The sequence below is a fragment of the Mercenaria mercenaria genome, chromosome 2 (assembly GCF_021730395.1).
Source record: "Mercenaria mercenaria strain notata chromosome 2, MADL_Memer_1, whole genome shotgun sequence".
Classification (NCBI taxonomy): Eukaryota; Metazoa; Mollusca; class Bivalvia; order Venerida; family Veneridae; genus Mercenaria; species Mercenaria mercenaria.
The window spans coordinates 11,535,213-11,541,212 of NC_069362.1; positions in this window are offsets into that span (position 1 = coordinate 11,535,213).

Genomic DNA, 6,000 nt, shown 5'->3' on the forward strand with positions numbered 1-6,000 from the left:
CCAATAGATTTTCGAGGCGAGAGACCCATTTTTCCCATCTCGGACCAGCGTTAGATTTGTCCGCGTCTACGGGCATGACTAGATACCGGAAAGGGCCCTTTCCGTGGTATTTGATCGGAAAGGGCCTAACATGTTCGGAAAGGGCCTGCCATATGTTTATTATTAGAAATTAAGGAATTATTTTTTCTTATTTCATTTTTGCATTAAACGACGGAAATACCGGTAGATTTGCCATGATTGTGTGTGAACAATGTGTTAATGGTTCTTATTTCGCCGTGTCCTCGTCGCCAAATGTTGTATTTATTGTGTATTTAGATAAAAGGACTGCATGGTTTTGTAACTATTTTAATATGGTCAATAAAACATGTACACCGGTGATTCATACATAATACATTTACGACTTCGGAGCGGTAACAGAAACCGTCCAGAAGGATACAACTGTGTCCGTCTTCGTCTGACGTAAACAATTTCACTTTGAACACTTTAGGGATAATACTTCTGGCCATATGGTATTGCGATTTGGTCAATATGTTTATCTAATCAAAATGTCGCGCGAGTTTTAAACTAGTTCAAAAGTAGGCCACTAGGTCTCTAGAGGGTTATAAGTTATGTTTTGAGATAGTTTTTAATCCCAGAGAACGCAATAATTCAACTGATCTAGGTTTTTCTATTATTTAATAACCACGTTATTGATAAAAGATAACCGAGTGTTACACCTTTTCCCGATCTTATAAAATACAAACTTTCTGACCAATTTTTCAGTAAATCAGGTAATGAATAGGCCTTAAGAGTGTTAAGAATATCTAATATTATCTGACGTAGTGACCCAGTTTTATATCCTAGATAACCATATGTCAAATATTTTCTACAGGTTATAAAGAAAAATGATCCGACGAAGTTTCATGTAAAAATACGACATCTAGAGTGTTAAGAATGTTATTCTATAATTTAACTTACTGACCTGCCTTTAAAAGTCAGATGACGAAATTTTAAACTCTTCCTAGACTTGATTAAGACAAACATTATGACTATGTTTCATACAGATCAGGTAAGAAATTGAGTCCCTAGCCTTTTCCTTTATTCCCCTAATGACCAGTTTTTGACCAAGTTTCAACGTTAACCTTCATTTGATAAAAGCAAATACACTGTTTCATAAGATCCTGTAGTGAGTATTGCTTCTAGAATGTTAAAATGTCCTTTTTTATGATACAACGTCGCGACCAAGATTTTAGTTCTAAATAATCCAGTTTCAAAATACAGCTAGATTTTATAAACATTCTAACCAGGTTTCATAAAGTTCGAATATAAATCATGGCCTCTGGTGTGTTAACAATGTTTTTTTCTATAACTTCGCCGAATGTCATTAACTTTTGACCCATTTGTAGATTTTATAATGACAAACATACTGACCAAGTCTAATATAGATCCGCTAGAAAAATTGAATCTATAGTGTTAATAAGTTTTTTTTATGATTTGACCTGGTCACATAGTGTTTGAGCCAAGATGACCCAGTTTCAAATTCTGCCAAGATTTTGTTAACATAACATTCTGACTAAGTTTCATTACAATTGGGCTGAAATTGTAACCTCTAGAGTGTTAACAGTGGAACTGTAAACGACGGACTACGAAGACGGATGACCGACTCAGTGCTACCACAAAAGCTCACTTCAAGCATTTTGTGTTCTGATGTGCTGAAACTGGGGTGCGTAACTCTTAATGTTGAATAACTGTCCAATACAATTTTATAATAGTCGTTCAATACTTTTGGTTATAAACATGTTTTTCCTACCGCACATAATATAATTGAATTATGTTGAGATGGTCCCGTTGAATATCGATTGTCCTAGGTGTCCGTAGTCCACATTTGCGCGAATCTACACGTCACGCATAAAAGATGATGTTTAAAAATAGAATAATTGGAAATCCTATTCATAAAACGCCACCATTGAATCACCCCTATTGGATGTATGCACTTAATGGGTGCACAATATACTGATTAAAGGTTAGGGTTAGGTTTAGGTTTAACATAGGTTTAATAGTGTACATCCAATGCGGGAGAATGAATGCCAACCATTCCTACAATCTATCAAATTTGTTTCGCAAATCAATTTCTCCCAACATTAAAGACATGTTTATGATTTTCACTTTAAAAAGGCCAGGTATTTCAAGACACCTAGTGTCTACATTTAAATCTGATTGACTTATATAAAAGAAATAGGTTTCTTGTTTAACGTGGGTAGTCGACGAAGTTCCCACCTAGAATAAATGGAACAACCCCGTGGCAAGCGTCATATTTACCTTCCCAGCATCCAGTCTAGGCTGATACTGCTGGAAACAGTACCAATTTAAGTATATCACCCAGCACTGAACACTAGTCGGGACAACAGCCGCGGCAGGGAATCGAACCAGGACCGCTTGCGTTGTAGTCCAACCTGCTACCCACTGCGCTACTGACATATATTGTTAGACTAGGGGTTATTCCTCAATTAATCAGAGTACGTATTGAGCCTTGAACTTTGACTACACCCTTGTGTTACTTACATGAGCCATAAGTAAAGATTAAGTGAATATAATCGGTTTGTTCACAAAATTTCGTTCAGCAGTATTAGTGAATGTTATTACCTGACTCTTTATATAGATCGCCGTTGTATGCGTTATTGACTGGTCTATTTTTCAACACTAAAGTTTGCTAAGTTGAAGTCAAAATTTTATTTTCTTATGTAATATAATAAAACATCGAATGGCTTGCAGGTCAATAGTCAAAACTATCGGTCAGAAAAACGACCAGGTTCGGTGTTAATGCATAGTGACGTTGGAACACTCAAGTGTGCTAGTCGTGCACTAGGATTATTGATAGCTAAATGCAAATTGATAGGTAGCGTGCCCTATGATGTATTTACAAAGTTGTATGATACTCTTGTATGGCCTGTGATAAGTTATTGGGCCTCTATTTGGGGTTGCAGTTCATTTTCCTGTATCAATGAGTTACAAAACCGTGCGATGTGATTCTTTCTAGGTGTTGGAAAATATGGTGGAAATGGCCTGGAAGCCACCTCCAGTTTTGCAGTGTGGAAAAGTATCTGTAATTTTAGGGCTTGTCTATGTAATACTTCTTCTTCTCGATTAAACAAAAGAATAGCACTGTGGGCTTATGAAAAGTCAAATAGATTTTGTAAAAAATGGTATTTCATTGTTAAGAAACAATTGTGTAATTTAGATTTAGCAAAGTTTGCTGATATAAAAGATCCTGTATCAAAACATACAATTATAAACAGTGTTGTTAGTAAATTGATGGAAAAAAATTGTGTAACAGAATGGAAAAACGGCAATAAATAGACCAGATAGTTCTAATGGTAGAGGTCTAAATAAGTTAAGAACATATTGCATATTTAAAACAGAATTTGCTGTAGAACACTATTGTAAGCTAATTCTTCCTCAAGTCACAGGTCAGCTTTAAGTAAGTTCCGTTGCGGCGTAGCCCCATTACGGATAGAGACGGGGAGGTATGAGAACCTTGCAGTTGAACAGCGTAAATGTCCGTTTTACAATAACATAGAAATAGAAAGCCATGTACTATTAAAATGTAGTTTGTATGATGATATACGTTTGCAGTTAACGCAAAAAGCAACAGAAATCGAACCCGATTTTTTTTTGAAACAATTTTTCAGTTTATAATAGGACCATATTGGTTGAATAAACATATTCTCTCATGTGATGTCCATGGTTCAATTAGCATGTATAAGTTGCCAAAAGACCTTGTTTATATAAAATTATTATTTAATGGGAACGAAAATGGTTTATAATCTTATGTTAAATAGTTGGTTCATACTACAAACCTGGTGTGATGGGTTTCTAACTTCGTTATGATTACTTTGTAATATTTAACACATGATGAAAGGTTGCTGCTAATCCAGTCTCTTATGATCTTACCAAGGTGACATTTGGTTGTCTTAGATCTTTCTAATTGTAATTCAACTGCAAGCTCCATATCTTCAATGCATTTTAAATTAGGTATCAGTGTAAAGAAATTGATATAATTTCTTTTTGTTGAAAGAAGACACACTCTCCTTATCTCTTTTCATAAGTTAAGAAACACTTTTCTTACAAAAAGGCGAGACTAAACAGGTTAAGATCTAGGTTAATTAATAAATGCGTCACTATAGAAAAACATGTTGTTTTTCTCACGAAGTGCACATAAAATGCATCTAAAGTTATTAGTCAGGTCATATAAGTGTTATATTGCAGTAAAATGATGGACATTGGTTGTAACTTGAGTGACAATTTATCTATACTTTACGAGAAATATTTTTATTGTGTATTACTTTCGGTTTGTACCAGAATTCATTAATTTTGCTTATGTAAATGATGTATTTGACCAATCTGTATAAATATGGAGACAAAATGTGTATTGTCGGACTAAGCTGTAAGTGGACGCCCGCTCACACAGCAACCACGGGGTGGCTCGGAGGCCGGCCAGGGCTAAGGCCTTGCGCTGCGCACAGCCTGAGAAGGAACGAAGACGGAGACAGAGAGTTATGAAACGCTTAAAGGCTTACTTGTGCTAGATGGAATTTTGTTAGCTCTGTCAGTTAGAAGTTATACTACTGGTTACGGAAAATAAATTAGTTAGATACAAAAACAGTGTCTTAAGTTATTGATCCAGAGGACTTAAGGAGCAGCTACGCTACACTGTTGATTTGGCGCCGTGCGACCAAGGCTCGAACAAACATGGAAATATTGTCGCGGGAACACAACAAAAAGTACTACACTACAAGATGCTACTTTGATCACCAGCAATACGATAGCAGTAAAATGGACCAAACATATTTTGGAAATCGTCGCGGAAACACAACAAAAATTAAAACACTACAAGTATTATTTAGATTACGAGTAAATAATATGATACTACAATGGATCAAATATATCTTGGGAAATTGTTTGGACACACAACCAAATGCACGACATCAAAACGGCTACTCCGATCACTGGGACAAAGGGTATGCATTGTCAGCTCTTGTTTATCTTTCAAGCAACACAGGCAACATGTTGAAGAAGAAATAACGCAACAATCACATTTGGTTGGGATGGTAAAACTGCTAAAGTATCGGGATCAAAAGATGGATGAATACATATTCAAAGATGAGAAATGGAACAATACCTACACAAGGAACGTCGAGAACCAAAAGCTATTTAACTGTTATCAAAACGAATTTTTTTCTGGACGAATTTCAAAAGGAAAACATATATCAATGGCAGAGAAACAACAAAATGTATAAATCTAAAAAGGTTAGTGGCTATTCAAATATTGTCTGTTAAACCAATGTGGCTATTCGGGAACAGGTCGATTTATTTATAGAAATTATAAGTTCAAAGAGAAGTAAATTGGAATATTGTTGACATGTTAAGGTTTAATTTTGATTTTTTTTTTTTTTTTATAAAAAGATCTTAAAATTTTGTAATTCGTTAAGGTAGTTTGGCAAAGTATTTATATTAAATTAACTTAAATTCAGTTTGATAGAATAAGTATAAGGCGAGAAATTTAACGCCGAAAGGGAAATATATACAAGTAATAATAAATTATAAAACAATTCTATTGAGTATTTGCGTCTATGCGTAGATATCATAATTCAAATTATGTTATCCGTCATTTGCGAAACAGTTTTGACGTGTATACAAATTCAGTATTAATCGATAAAAATATGAATGAATGATGTACGTTTTCGTAGGGGAGTAAATAACATAAAAGTCGTTTGCTAATTAATGTGGCGCATATCGGTGCCCAAGGTGTGGCACATTATTCAGCAGGCAGACAGAAATGTTTATTGTAATAAAATACAAAGTTATTGTGCAGCAAGCTAACTATTTGAAACAGCCTACTCTTAGAAACATGTAATCTTTATTATGTATGTATATGTGTAGTTATCATGGGTGATGGGTATATTTCTTTTGATCATGGAGTAAGGCTAAATGTATAAAGTTGTTTTAATGTAGTCATTTATA